Raw genomic sequence first — 16,005 nt, 5'->3', positions numbered from 1 at the left:
CAACATTGCTTGACAACCGATGCTGGTGTGTTTACGTCCCCGTCACTTTGCGGTTCGGCAAAAAGAGACCGATAGTATAAGTACTGGGCTTACAAAGAATAAGTCCCGGGGTCGATTTGCTCGACTAAAGGCGGTGTTCCAGTATGGCCACAGTCAAATGACTGAAACAAGTAAAAAAAAAAAGATGTATATATACGTATATAGGGACGCATATACATGTATATAAATACGTATATCTGCACAGGCAAACACTTACACACACACACACATACACACTCTCTCTCTCTCGTATATATTCATATACTCACACTTACATATCACAAACGTGTATACATATTAAAATTTTTGAACGAAAACTTTGAAAAGGACTTCATTGTTTCAGTCTACTCACCTTCATCAGACAGTGCCTTAATTAGTTTCTTTTTGGCTTTATATCGACAATAGCAAGACGTTTCTTTTTGAAACTAGCAAGATGTTTGATTTTTATCAGTAAGTGTTGTCATTGGAATGATGACCAGGTGTATAAGTAGACTGGGAAAGTAGTTGTTTAGGAAGGGAACGGAAAATAAGAGGAAAATTTTATGTTCGTTGATCGATAGACAGCTGTAGTGTAGTGAAGATATTTCTTTTAGTTTGCTGTTTGAATTCAAATTTCAATTTGGTGGAAGTAATGTTGTAAATAGATGTGTCAAATTTACATCACAGTATTTTTATATACAACTTTGTAATCACGTTTTAGGATCCACAAAAGAAAACTGGTTGATAAATCGGTTGGTAATACAGTATAGGACAAACTAAGGTATACAAGCAATTTATGCCTGCAGAGGAGTTACATGCGTTTGCGTGCTCCGGAAAGCACTGTGTGAACTAAAAGTTGTACATTTGAAAAGTATGTAATAATAATTACATCCAATCGAGTTTCCTTTCTCTATGCTAACGATCACTTTACATTTCGTATTCCACAACAAATACCATACACATCTTCTATCGACCAACCTATGGTTGATCGGAACTCCATTGACGATCCCTTTCCACACTACACGGTCCTACATTACTTTGTTCAGATTTCTAATATCCAGTCCTGAGTCCCGAGATATAGTATCTTTCCACAGTAATGTTGGTATGTTATCTAGTCCTGGTGCTTTATTGCGAGCAAAACTACCGAGAGCAACTTCAAGCTCATCCAACGTGGAAAGGTCCACGTTGATGTCTAATACATTAGATATTTGGCGTAGAGGAAGTGGACGACCGCTAGTTGGTGGTGGTTCTGCAAGAAGTTTCTGAAAGCGGTCAAACCAGATGGCTTTGCCCTTCTCAGAGGAACCAATTTTAAGACTGATGGAGTGCTTAAATATTTTTCCAGTTAGTGTTTATTGTTTTCCATACAACAGCATATTCCTTTGCAGTATGCAAATATGCAATTTTGTCAATCTCAGCGAGAATGTAATCCGTTTTTATATTGGCATATACCTCGTATAGTGTCCCTTAATTTTTAAAAGCATCTTTGAATTTATTTTTATTAGGCCTCTGTTCATTTTTAAATTTCGATCTTCCTAGATGCTTTCTTGCTTCTCTCACACGGATATCTGCATGAAATGATCTGTGCGTATTTCTTTGCTACTTTGCTAATTTTGAAAGGGCAATTTCGCCTGTGGCTGTTACGAGGTTATTATATTGTGTTTCAACGTCGTCAGTGTGCTCTGACGGTTTTTAAAGTCTACTGCAAATGAGTGTACTAAGTCTTTATCTGATGATATCGTGGACCAGTCCACTTATTTCATGGGGTTTGGGACTGGTGGTTTTGATGATCTAAGACTGAGAACAGTGCATATGGAAACAGCTCTATGGTCAGAGCCAATAGATGCGCAGGAGGACTATGCCTGTGCATTTCGGACACTGTTCTACTTGTTTCTTGTAGTGAATTTGTGAATAAGATTCAGATGGGCGCTGGAATATCCACAACCGCTTTGGGTATTTCAGGAACTTTATTGTTTGCAATCTGAAGTAGAAACTTGTGAAGAAAATCAATCAGTTTTACCCGTTCCGGTTAGTCTCCTTGTTATAGGTGAACAGAGCATCATCCCTCCCTATTTGGCCATTAAAATCACCTGCTGTAAAAAGGACGTTGTGGGAAGGGACACGTTCCTTTGCTCCCTTCAGATCGCAGTAGACGTCGTCTGCAAGTTTCTCATCACTTGTCTTAAATGGGCAGTATTCGCAAAGAATGTGGTTTGAGGGTTACTACAATTATGCGGTCAGATATGAATTTGTAATATTTTCACGTATTTCAGTACTCAACGACATGATGCGTTATAATATAGTCTCTAGAGTTTAACACTGAAAGTAGACACAGCATAAAACCGGGTGAAACTATATTAGGTAGGTTTGACAATTAGCGGTATAACTGTCACATTTGTAATAATGGCTTCTATCAGTAAATTTAAATAAATTTCACTGCAATTTCTAGTATACAGACGAAACATGAACTGGCACCTTGTTTTGTATATACGTACTCGCCTCTATTAGGGACCAATTTTAAACTGATCAAGGAACAAGAAGACATTTCGTCATTATTATTCCCAAAAAGCAATGGGGGGTATGATGGCAAGGAATATATGAAGGGGACATAATCTTCTGTAAATACTTTCTTACTAGACTGATTTTCTCACATTTGCGAATTCCACTTCCAGAATATTCTAGCTAATCACCAACTCCTACTGTCGACGAATGACTTATACATACATACATACATACATACAAATATACGTATATATATATATATATATATATATATATATATATCCATCTCTGTCTATATATCTACACTCTTTATAAGGTTATTAATTAACATGAAAATAATTATATGTATTGATGGAAAACTTCTATAAACATTGCTCAACATTTTAAAACTGTTGTAATACTTAGAATGTTTAATAAAATGATGTAGCGTGAAACAATCGTACCAAATTACCGAATATATTCTTGTTGCTTATTTTGATTATAATCACCCCAGGGATTTATGTGGATAAAACCGTGCAAAATTCTGGTGCATCTAACTTAAGTACCATATTCATTCGAATCTAAATCTTGTTGAACGTATATATAATATATTATATATATATATATATATATTTATATATATATATATTTATATATATATATATTTATATATATATTATATTTATATATATGTACACACACACACACCCACATCCACATATATAAGCATTTTCTGGTTTATGCATCTCGCAATTGAAGATATTTGGTCAATGGTTTCAATAGATGCACCTCTTTAAATCTCACCGAATGTACCACACTTGCCAACACATGTAGTTATGTGAAAGTATAGTGAAAAGAGAAATAAATGCAATTCTCACAGCTGCATAATATATATTGTGGTATAATGTCTTTGGAAATTTAGATAATACTAGCACTGCCGGTTTTTAGAGAAATGTTTCGATTTGAATTACACAGTTTATCACTGGAATTCTAAAGGTTAACGTCATGCAGCGAGCTTAAACGATAGTAACTTCAATTGGTAGAGTACATTTCTTATTACAGAGCTTTGTAAATATTTCTACAATTCGTTACAATGTCCACTAAAATTATCACACGTAATTCTAAGTGATATCACCATGGTTAGAAAGGAAAGATGTACTGGATTTTGGAAAAGGAATAATTCTTGATTCTTTTCAATAGGTTTAACTTACTTGTATTTAATCAGATACGAGAAGAGGTTAATGACTTTTCCAAAGAGTTTGGCATTGATGGCCGTTTTTATTATTGTTGTTGTTTAGTAGAGTGAGTAGGTGTGTTATCATGAGCATTCATTCCGTCAGATTAGAAACCATATAATACCTCGGCGTTTCCTTCCTTTTCGTAAGATATTCGGATATTATTTGAGGAAAATCTATTTGCTATTTCTTATAGATATAGCAACCACATAGTTGCCTACTAGGTTCCAGGAAGTGAGGTGAATTGAGTGAAGCAGTTATTGGAAAGAAAAAAAAAGGAAAAAAGAGCGTTTCTCGGTATTATTTTATGCGCTGTTTTGTTTCTGGATCTGTAGATGATTTGGTTCATGGTGTTTCACCTTAAATGTTTCACCTACATGCCATATGAAAATTTTATAAATAATATCAATAATTAAACATACATACATACATACATACTCACATACACACACACACACACACACACACATACACACACACACACACACACACACACAAATATATGTTCAAATGTTCTTCCTTCCCTGGTCAAATCTATAAGCAGTCAGTGGTATTGCTATGGGCACCAGGATGGCCCCCAATTATGGCAACCTCTTTGTAGGTTATGTAGAAGAGCAAATCTTTGCTCACTTGTCTGGACCCATCCCAGAACATTATAGTCGTTACATTGACGACTGCATTGGCGCTACAAGCCTTCACGGACAACAGCTCAACGATTTTATTTCTTTCGTTAACACCTTTCACCCAACCTTGGAATCCACAGACATCATATCTGATATTTCTCTTTGCTTTCTGGACTCTCCGTCTAAATACACATTACCCACTTCTCCACCACTGTCTACTATAAACTGTCAGACTCCAGCTCCTACCTTTACTACTCGTCCTTTCACCGCAGACACATTAAATTTTTGTATACCTTTCTCTCAATTTCTTCGCCTTCGATGACTTTGCAGCTTCGATTCGGAGTTCGAATAGTAAAATGAAGCGACATTTTTTTCTATATCGAGAGTATCCTCCATCAGTTGTCGAACCGCCACTCCACCAAGCCCCAGGCATCAACCGCAGCGCAGCTCTCCTACCATCTTCACGCACTTCCACCAACTGTATTCCATTCTCTCTCACCCACCAACCTTCTAAATCACAAACTCACCCACAACTTCCTTTTCCTTCTTTCTGACCCAACAACCGTCACAATCTTTCCCACACCGCCTCTCCTGTCTTTTAAAACTGATAGGAGTCTTAGAAATCTCCTTGTCAGAAGGTTCCCAGTTCCCAGCTCTGCACAACCAGGAACTTATAAATGTTCTCACCGGCAATGTAACACATGTCCCTACATCAACAATATTAACACGATCACGGAGCCCAAGAAGACAATAACTCATAACACACCACTTCTGTTACACTGTTGCGAATCTCATATATTGCATCATATGCAAAATCTGCAGTGCTCTTTATATTGGACAAACAGGGCGACGCCTTGTGGATCGCTTTCACGAACTCATTAGTAGCATAATGCTACGTATGCCAGGCCAACCCTTCTCCACGCACTTCAACAGTGTGAATCATTCTATAGCAGCTTTATCATTGAGTGAGATGGCCTTGCACCACGGAGCCCCCTTCTGTAGAAAACGAAAGGAGCAAAGTCTCATATTTGATCTTGGCTCTATGCCCCGACAGGTATAAATGAACGTTTTTCCTTTGATCCTTTCACCTCCTCTTAATTATTTCTACCCTTTGAAATCCTCCTTCCACACTCTCTCTGCAACATTTCCGTATTTACTTACCTCTATTCTCTCCATCATACATTTCCTCGTCCTTTCGGCACGCACTCTCCTGCAACTTCTGTTTCGTATTAGCAGCCCCTGTTATTCTGCGTCCATTATCAGTTGCTGTAAGTTTTTCAAGCTAAGAAGATGTTTGATTTTCTTCTCTTTGTCATCTCTCTTTCTCTATCCCCTGACAAAGAGGATAGAATATATTTATTAACCAACTTGTCATCTTCTATTGAAAGAACTGAACATCTGTATAGATGTATGCACAATTGTGTCTTCCTTTCTTCCTTCTTCCCTTCCTTCCCTTTTGCATTGACACTCCTTTAAGATACACAGGCATACACACACACACACACGCACACAAAAACACACATGCACTCTCTCTCACTGGAGAATGATGATAACGATGATAATAATCCAGACAATTTTTTAAAAAATAACTTTTATCAAAACAAGCCCCCATCCTTAGAGTATCCACCTGATTTTGCCATTTTTAAAGGCCAGGAATCAACTCATCACTTTCTATTAAAAGAACTGACCAACTGTATAGATGTAAACACATTTTTTCTTCTTTCTTTCCTTCTCTTTTCCATTGACAATCATCTCAGATACACAGGCACACGCGCACACACACATACGCAAACACACACACACAAACGCACACATACTCTCTCACTTTCTCCCCATCCCTCACCCTCTTTTACTATATCTCTCTCCACCCCTACGCACTCAATAATGCTATAAAAAGAGACAAATCCCCTCAAAAAATTCAAATCTGAAGAATCTACTAGAGTAGATGCAAGCGTTAAATATATGATTTATAAAAACCTGTGACATATTAATAAAAATCTGTAAATGTACAACCATCAGATCTCTGAGTACCTTATTTTTTCCTATATATATATATAGATATATATATATATATATATATATATATATATGTAGGTTAGCAGAGTTGGAGGTTAGAATAACCGTCTAAAGGATAAGAATATCCGTTTTACTACCTAAGCGGCCTTGGGGCACTTATAACACATGTTACTTCTTGATAATTTTACTTTTCATTTACCTCTATATTTAAATCTACCCGTATAACCAACTTAATAGCTTGCCGTGTGTTTTTTTAAATTTAACTGACCAATTATATTGAAAGCTGGACTTTGGTCAATCCCATTACGGAGAACAAGTGTTTGGTCTTTATCGGTAAGTAATAAATGTAATTAATTTATGAGCATTTTATTTGGATAAAATATTAATTAGTACTATTAACATAATCTCAAGAAATATTATGATTACCTCTACCCGTTATAGCATTATCACTCACTCTTTTTCTAGACCTATTGTCGTATCCCTTTATACTAATGTACTTATTTTCTTTTCTTTTATTATTTATACACCCTGTTACCTCTGTAGAAAGATTAACCCACCAAATGATATTTCTAGTTTAGTCATTTAGTCATCCTGCCTGAAGCGTTTCACTGCAAAATGATATGATTCAAATATATTAAGCATTCATTCCTCTTCTGGAGGGTCTTTTATTTTCTTTTGTTTTACGTATTTTTCTTCAATCTGTATCTCATGTAGTTTTCTTCAATCCATGTTCCAGATGGGATGTGTTACAAAATATGACGAATATTATTCCCAGAAATTTCTTTGGCAACACTAGAAAACATTGGAAGCAGAAACAGATGTAAGATGCTATAAAGTTTGATATGAAAAAAATTTATTCGATGGTAGCCAATGGTTTTTGATCAAGATTTCTCCATTTTCTGCTTAATTTATATATATATATATTATATATATATATATATATAGACACCATGATAGATCGTTAGCCCCTACACACATTTTTTTGTCTCCTCGTTTCTCTCCTTGCTTTTTCATTGTCCCTTTCTGTAGAAGAGCGTAGGCTCGAAACGTAAAATACTTTTTCTATTCCTGAGCGCTATACGAATACATCTGTTTGTTTTGTACACCACCTGCCTTCGTCTTTTGTTTATTTTCGTAAACTTTCCCTTTATATATATATAGTTCCTTCCCTAATTTTTCAATGTCGCACATTTCTTCACATTCTCTTTAAACTCTCTACTTTCCTCTGTTATCTCCCTTGTGCCTTCTCTCTCTCTCTCTCTCTCTCTCTCTCTTTATTACCTTCCATAATTCTTAACTCCCTCTGCTTCCTACCTCATTCTGTTCTTCCCACGTGCTCGATGCTCGCCCAAGCATGATCTTTCTTTCCTGGTTTGACCGCCGCTCGCACAACAACTTATTTTCCTGCCGCCTGACTTTCTTCCATGTTTGCTGCCGCAATGTTTCCACGTTAAACGCCAGCTTCTCTTAACTTGTCCTTTTAGTCGCAAGACACATGTTGTTATTCTTGTTGTTTGTATTTGTAATCGTGTAACATTTTCTCCGTTTTCTCGTTTTTTGTCCGTGTTGTCGCACACATTGGCACGCTTTCTTCGAAATATTTCATGCGTTTAGCTTAGATTTTCGGGGCCTACCAGTTTTGAATAGTCTCAAATATAACAGAGAGGAACTGCAGTGAAAACTGGAATCTTTCATTGTCATCCGCTACAGTCTTGTTCTGTCTTATGTTAGTTCTATATGTATATATATCAGCAAATTTAGATTCAGATGAATATGGTACTTAAGTCAAAGGCATCAGAATTTTGTATGGTATTATCCATATAAATCAAATGGGGTGATTATAATCAAAATAAGCAACAAGTCTATCCGAGGTAGAGCAGCACAATTGTTTCATGCTACTTCATTTTATTAAACACTGTAAGTATTACATCAGTTTTAAAATGCCGAGCAATCTTCAGCCACTTATAGAATTTTCCCGTCAAACGGACAATGCACATTCGTATCTCTATTTCATCTGCCACCATTATAAAGAGGGTAGATATATAGACAGAGAGGTTGATTTCATTCATAAGAACATGATAGTAGCAAATTCATTCTTTGACTGTAGATTTTATCATTGAGTTTATTTTGTTATTTAGATCTGTAAATGGGGAGGGGATTTTATTTTTGGTTGGATGGAGACAAAGAATTATTTCTATTTATAGATATAGGAAGGGGTAGTACAAATGTCAAAACCATAAACCTATTCCCATTTTAAGGAATTCAGTTAAGACACATTTGAATGTATTATAACAAAAAGCTAGTAGGTTGAAGTTAGAGGGGTAAGAGAACATAGACTACTAGTGCTCTAGATGTTTTAATGTCCCTTACCATGTAACATCCAGATTCCATATTAAGAAATCTAAGTAAATATTCTTTAGACAATTTCCTAAAGAATTTCAATAAATATTAGCTACTTATATAGGGATAGAAAAAATATAGATATCATTTCATATTATATATATATATATATATATATATATATATATACATATATCAATTTCTATTAATATATAATCATAATTAGCTAGTAAATGGCGATTTTTTTAATGAGTTGAATTAAAAGAAAATGATGGACATAATATCTACTAACTGTGGAAAAAAACTATATTGATTTAGCACATATCTCAGGAGTCAATAAGATATATTAAAAAGTAATGGAAGGGAGGTAATCATGATGAACCAAATAATTTTCCTGGATATATAGAATTTTCTTGTAATTATTTCATATTGATATATCTCTATTTCTGTTAATATATAATCATAATTAGCTAGTAAATGGTGATTTGTTTTATTAATGAGTCGAATTAAAACAATATGTTAGACATAATATTTACTACCTGTGGAGAAAATCTTTATCAATTTAGTAAATATATCAGGAGTCAAAAGGATATATTAAAAACTAATGGAAGGGAGGTAATCAAGATGAACCAACTAATTTCCCTAGATATATAGAATTTTCTTGTAATTATTTCATATTAATATATCTCTTTTTCTATTAATACAGAATCATAATTAGCTTGTAAATGGTGATTTGTTTTATTGATGAGTCGAATTAAAACAATATGTTAGACATAATATTTACTACCTGTGGAGAAAAACTTTATCAAATTAGTAAATATATCAGGAGTGAAAAAGATATATTTTTTCCACAGTTAGTATATATTATGTTCATTATTTTCTTTTAATTCAGCTCATTAAAAAAATCACCATTTACTAGCTAATTATGATTATATATTAATAAAAATTGATATATATATATATACATTTATATAAATATGAAATGATTTCTATATTTTTTTATCCCAATATAAGTAACTAATATTTATTGAACTTCTTTAGGAAATTGTCTACAGAATATTTACTTCGATTTCTTAATATGGAATCTGGATGTCAAATGGTAAGGGTCATTAAAACATCTAGAGCACTAGCAGTCTATCGTGGCGAATATATATATATATATATACGCATTTAATGTAAAATACCCCCTCCCCAATGTGGTTAGCCATGATAAGATGGCTTCTATACTTTACATTATCGAGCGATTACTGTTTTAATCTCATTCTGAGATTTAATTATGCTTACTGTTCGTTTTTCGATATCAGTGGCAGACGTCGTTAGAAAAACTTATATCTATTTGCAAAGGAGCCTTCTCTTTCATCGCGACCTGGTGTTTTTTGAATTTTTTCCTCGGCGTATACCAATATTTTCTGTTGCTGCAAATCGTTGTGTGAGTTCGTTTCCGTTTGTCTACTCTGTCGTGTTACAAGTAATATCATTGTTGAACTGATTTTGACCCAGTAATTTTCGCCTTGGGTAGTAGAAAATTTCTGTGTGCTGTTTTGTGTGAGTGACTCTTAACCTGTATAGGTTATTTTTGGAAAAAAAAAAAAAATTCTCTTGTCATTTGTGACAAGTTTGTGTTGTCTAATATGGAATTAGACTTAAGTTCAAAAAAAGACTTTCCGAGATGGGAGAAGAAAGTATAACAACTGTTAAACAAAAGGAAACACAGACAAAACCCAGTTTTTCAGACGCGTAGGTGGCGAAGTCGAAGAAATGGAGGTATCAATGGAAAGATTATTCAAGTTTAGATCGCTGGTGCAAAAAAGTGGCGAAAGAAACACGATTGGTACCGCCCCCCGAAACTATACAAGCAATAAAGGAAAAAATGGTCACCTACAGGGTGTACAATATCAAGGAAAAACGAATGACCGACGTGAAAAACGAAATGGTCGAAAAGTGTATGGCTCCAATATGGAGTAAAGTTAGTCATGTCAACCGAGGTGCAAGAAGCGCTACAGTGGAGGCGCATTTTGAAACGGCGGAAGTAGCAAGGCAAATTTCGACACAAACGTTGAAAAACGAGAGTATAATACTGCTACCCTTATATTTAGGATGCAGAACCGCAAAAGTGACCCTAGAAGATATACCACGGGCTACGACGTGATGTGGGCGGCAACAGCGGTCATTTTTGATGTTGAATCAAAATTGACAATTTTAAGTATGAAGAGAAAAATTGCAAAAACACTGGAGAGGCCAGCAGCTGGAGATGATAATCCAGGCGGAAAATGCGACGTTGGAAAGCCTACCAGACAGAGTCTTCGTGGGGGAGGGGCACTCCATACGAGTTTCGGTGGAAGGACGCAGGCCCAGATGTTTTAAGTGCGGGCAAAAGGGCCACGTTCGCTCCGTTTGCACAAAAAAAAATAATGCGGGCAACGCCCCCCCACAAAACGCTGTGAAGAACGCAGAAAGCAGCAAAGTGGAGAAAAAGTAACGGCTGGCGAAAACAAGGAGGAAAAAATAAACAGGTCGAACTCCAAAAAGGAGGAAGACAAGAACGAAATGCAAAATGAGAAAGGAAAGGATGAGGAAAATAATGCAACAAAAACAAATAAACAAGAAGACATGGAATTTACGAACGTGTCCAACAAAAGGAAAAAATCCATCACCCTGACTCCCCACCCGTATCAAAAAAAAAAAACAACGCAGACGAACAAATAAAAAATATTCTCCAATCCCACCCGGCGGTACTACACTTATAGGCCAGCACTTTAACAAACCACCCCCCAACTGTAAAAGGTTTAAACCCAACGAAAAAATTATTGCATACACCACAAAGAACGTGAGAGTAGAAACATGGGTGAAAGCAAGTACGCTGATCAGGTGCTACAAAGCGACCGAGAAGGAAGCGGAGTGGCGATATGGAAGGGTCGGCGAAGAAGGATGGAAAGACAAAACCTTACAAAGCCACGTAAAGCCGGCTTCATTAAGGATGTCACCCAGGAGGTGACAACTGGGAAATTACCCGTTAGCCCGGCAGCCACACCAACCCAGAGCCCGGTGGCAACGCCGGTGAAACACCCAACAGCAACGGCGAGTGGGGGGGAGACAGGCAGAAAGAATCTGTCAGGCTCCCTCTCGCAACCGTGAGTAAATAATTTCTTTTTTCTCGATGATTAAGTTAGGTTGTATAAATGTGCGTGGAATGGGATCGAAATGGAAACAGGCTTGTTTTCGTGACGACCTCATTCACATAGAATCGAAGTAGCTATTGTTACCGAGTCCAAGATGAAGGGACCCCAAGCGTTCTCACCACTTCTCAATGGTTACGAGAAATTTATTTCTCCTAGCCGAGGGGGAGGTGCAGGCGTGGCAGTTCTTTTCAGGAAGAACTTGGACTTACAGGTAAGTACTGTCTTTTTGGACCCAGAAGGTAGGCTGGTTGTCCTAGATGTGACGCACGTGAGTAAGCAGTCCTTCAGGTTGGTGGCTGTCTACGCTCCTAACGGACGTGGGCAGACCGGTTTTTATCGGGAACTGGAGCACTTTCTAGTGACGTCCAAAACGGTAGTCTTGGTAGGGGATTTCAACACCATTCTCGATGCGCGGGTGGATGGTGTAGGCTCGAGCGATAGGAGGGGAATCCTGGCCTCAAGGCTCTACTAGCGAGCTTTAATCTAGTAGACCGTTTTCGACTGGATGAGCCGAACGTTCCACAGTGGACGTGGAGTAATAACGACGGCTCACTCAGATCGTACATAGATAGAGTATTTGTTAAGGAACGAGATAGGAATAGTGTTAGCTGTCCACAATTCTCTGTTGTGCCTTACACGGATCACAAACTTGTAACGTGTGAGGTACATGTAGATAAATGCCATAGACAAGGTCCCGGGTACTGGAAGATGAACAAGTCTATTTTGACCTGTGAAGCTTTCCGTACCCGGATTAAGGAATTAGTACAGAGGGCATTATGTGGCACCATCATTAATAATAGATGGTGGCTCGCCCTCAAAAGAGCCATCCGTTTGGAGTCCATTAGATTTAGCAAGCAGCTAAGTTTAGATAGGACTAGAAAAGAGGGCGAATTAGTTAAGAACTTAGACGAGGCTATGGAATCTGGCTGTGCATCCGGAGTGTTGGCAGCGAGAGCGGTATTGTACCGTCACCTCAACGCCAAGCACGAGGGGTGTAGAGTCAGAGCTAAGTTACGTGCAGGAAAACGAGAAGGTATTAACGTTGCCGGATGGGCCCGTCGTGAGGAGAGTCAGAAGGGCAAAAAGTCCTGTATTATGTCCTTAACTGACGAGCAGGACCGCAAGATCTATGGACAGGAGGAGATGCAGAAGGTCCTTCACCAGCATTTCGCACGGCTGTTTGGGGGCGGTGGCCCGCTCGAGCGTGGGGAGACCTTAAGGACTTCCTAGCTGGTGGGCCTCGGCTCTCGGCAGGTGAGGCGGAGTGCTGTGAAGGATCGATCTCTCCCGCAGAGGTAAGAGGGGCTATGGCCGAGTGCGCCGGGGAAAAGTCACCGGGATTGGATGGTCTACCCTATGAATTTTATTGTTGTATGCCGGACTTGTTCGGGGACATACTGGTTGGACGATGAAACCGTTCAACACGCTTTTGTACAATGTCGGGAGCTGTCAGGCTTGATAAGTTACGTGGAACACGTGTTGTCGCATCTGGGACGAGTACAGCTGTCTGCTGGATCTATGATTAAGATGATACCGCCAACTGGACTCTCAAAGGAAGGTAAGGCTTGTTTTTACTGTACGGTGGCAGTATTGAAAGAGTGTGTATGGAGAACTAGAGTGGAAGGTCTAGTGAAAGGGTCCTTATCTCTGGCCCCGGTTTGTTAAAATACTTCGGATATCATCTGAAGAGCAAGATGGGGTTGGAGAAGAGGAGCCTGCCACAGAAAGAGTATATGGAACGTGGAAGGATGTGATGAGGAAGGTGGGTGAGAGTAGCCCAGCTTAATCATCGAGGAAAGGAGGGATCGGCTGCTGGGATTTATAGGCTGCCGGGTTCAAAATGAAACTGGTACCTCCCATTACCTTTCACTGTAATAACTGTTTAAAATAAAGAATTAATAAAAAAAAAAACAGAAATGAAAAGAAAACATACGCACTAAAAGTTCTCGTGATAAAGGCAAAAGTAAGCCAAGGTTTCGTTTCAAGCAAAGTAAGCCAAGTTTTCGTTCAAGTGACATAAAATTTTAATTTTGTAATTTTTAAAATTTCAATTCGAACTCGCATAGCATTTTGTAACTGTTTTGTCCTGTAATGTATCCATTCTATGTTAGATCTATTGATCATAATAAAGAAAATTTCATCGCTACCTGGTGGTTACCGCCGTTGACGAAGGACAACAATCCCGAAACTAGTTCGAGCGTATCACTCAGGCTTGCGAGGAAGGGATGGCCTCCCTTTGCAAATACTCCAAGGACACAGATATTGTGTCTAAAGCCAGCTTGAGACGAAGATCACTTGGGGCTATAAAGCTACAGTAACACCCCCTCCCCAATGTGGTTAGCCATGATAAGATGGCTTCAATACTTTACATAATATACTGAATTCTATATAAATAAATAGTAATAAATGAACAGAACAATTCAGGTTGCTTTTATAGGAAAATATAGACACATATCATGTTACATTCTAAAATGCGTGCTCCCAACACGTGACATAGATTTGACTAATTATTGCTGAGTATCGAAGTTCATGACAATTTCAAACTACTTTATCATGTCCACTGTCTCATCTTTGTAAATGCTTGCAAATGAACAGAATGGATCTTCATTCTGTAAAGTCTAGTTCTATCTATCAGTTCACGGACATTTATTAAGATTAACCGCCACAGGCACTTCCGGTGATTTACTTTGCTTGGAAAATTAGATTAGTTTTCGCTAATGTTACACTGATAAGAGTAATTGCATTATGGCTCTTTATAATTGTCTAGACCAGTGGCTGTCAACAAGTTTCTTACCTATGGACTCTTTTAATTTCTGTTTCACCCGGGTGAACCCTCATACCCATTCACTGTTTAAAATATCCTCTCATATTTTTATAATTAAATGTTCTTTTCTACTCGAGGCACAGGACACGATATATTTGGGGAGGGGGCCTGTCGATTAGATCGACCTCAGTATGCAACTGTTATTAATTTATCGATCCCGAAAGGATGAAAGGCAAAGTCGAGCTCGGCAGAATTTGAACTCAGAACATAACGACAGACGAAATACCTACTTCTTTACTACCCACAAGGGGTTAAACACAGACAGGACAAACAAGGAAAGGCAAATGGATTAAGTCGATTATATCGACCCCAGTGCGTAACTGGTACTTAATTTATCGACCCCGAAAGGATGAAAGGCAAAGTCGACCTCGGCGGTATTTGAACTCAGAACGCAACGGCAGACGAAATACCACTAAGCATTTCGCCCGGCGTGCTAACATATTACATCAAATTCTATAAGAAAATTGTTAAAATATTTTGTATATCGAGGTATAAGCAATGTATTGTGGATAAACATTAACAACCAAATTTTATATGGACCGCCATGGATCATAAGGATCCCGGTTGAGGGCCAATGGTTTTCAGTCTAAACTTTATGCAAATGGTGAGCAAGCCAATATTCAAAAACATTTATAGGTATTTCGATAATTGGTGAAGAGAGGAAGTTGAAATAAGAGCTGAAACTAGAAAAAGAGTTTCCAAGAGAGAACATTCTGTTAAATGAAACAAAAGAACAGTTGTTTGTTGTTTGGTGGACGTTGTACAATGGGGAACGAACGATGTTTGTAACTCAAACCGAGCACTTCGACAAAGTTTTAAGCTTTACTGTCTACGAATTTGCAAGTTTCGATGAGAATAAATAAACCTTTGCCATATGAAGTCTTAAGAAAATAAACACTAATCAAAATTCATAAATTTATGCGATGTCTGATATTATTGTCCTTTGAAGAATACAGTAAATGCGCGCGCGCACACAGACATACAGGCTGAATACACACACACACACACAAACAGACATACACAGACTCATTCACACACAAATATACATTATATATTGGGTTGTTAGAAAACGTTTTGCATTTATTTCAACAAATTTATTTTAGATGTAGGTATGACTGCGTAGTAAGAAGTTTGCTTCTCAACCACATAGTTCTGGGTTCTGACCCATTGCGTAGCACCTTGGACAAGTTTTCTTCTACTATAGCTCCGGGGCGACTAACACCTTGTGACTGAATTTGGTGGCCTGAAACTTCCTGAATGCCAACAATACATATACGTATATATATGGA

At 37.6% G+C, this 16,005-nt stretch overlaps 1 long non-coding RNA gene across 1 annotated transcript; it reads left to right on the top strand.

The window, feature by feature from the left end:
- The first annotated feature begins 570 nt into the window (after positions 1-570).
- LOC118764450 lies at positions 571-11,775 on the top strand. Its single transcript, XR_005000260.1, has 3 exons — positions 571-583; positions 5,373-5,376; positions 11,690-11,775. It is a non-coding gene; the product is annotated as an uncharacterized LOC118764450 (long non-coding RNA).
- Positions 11,776-16,005: the final 4,230 nt, after the last annotated feature.

This window comes from Octopus sinensis, linkage group LG8, assembly GCF_006345805.1.
Source record: "Octopus sinensis linkage group LG8, ASM634580v1, whole genome shotgun sequence".
NCBI classification, from domain to species: domain Eukaryota; kingdom Metazoa; phylum Mollusca; class Cephalopoda; order Octopoda; family Octopodidae; genus Octopus; species Octopus sinensis.
Note: the sequence above shows the minus strand (reverse complement) of the source record. Positions and strands in the feature narration are given on the sequence as shown.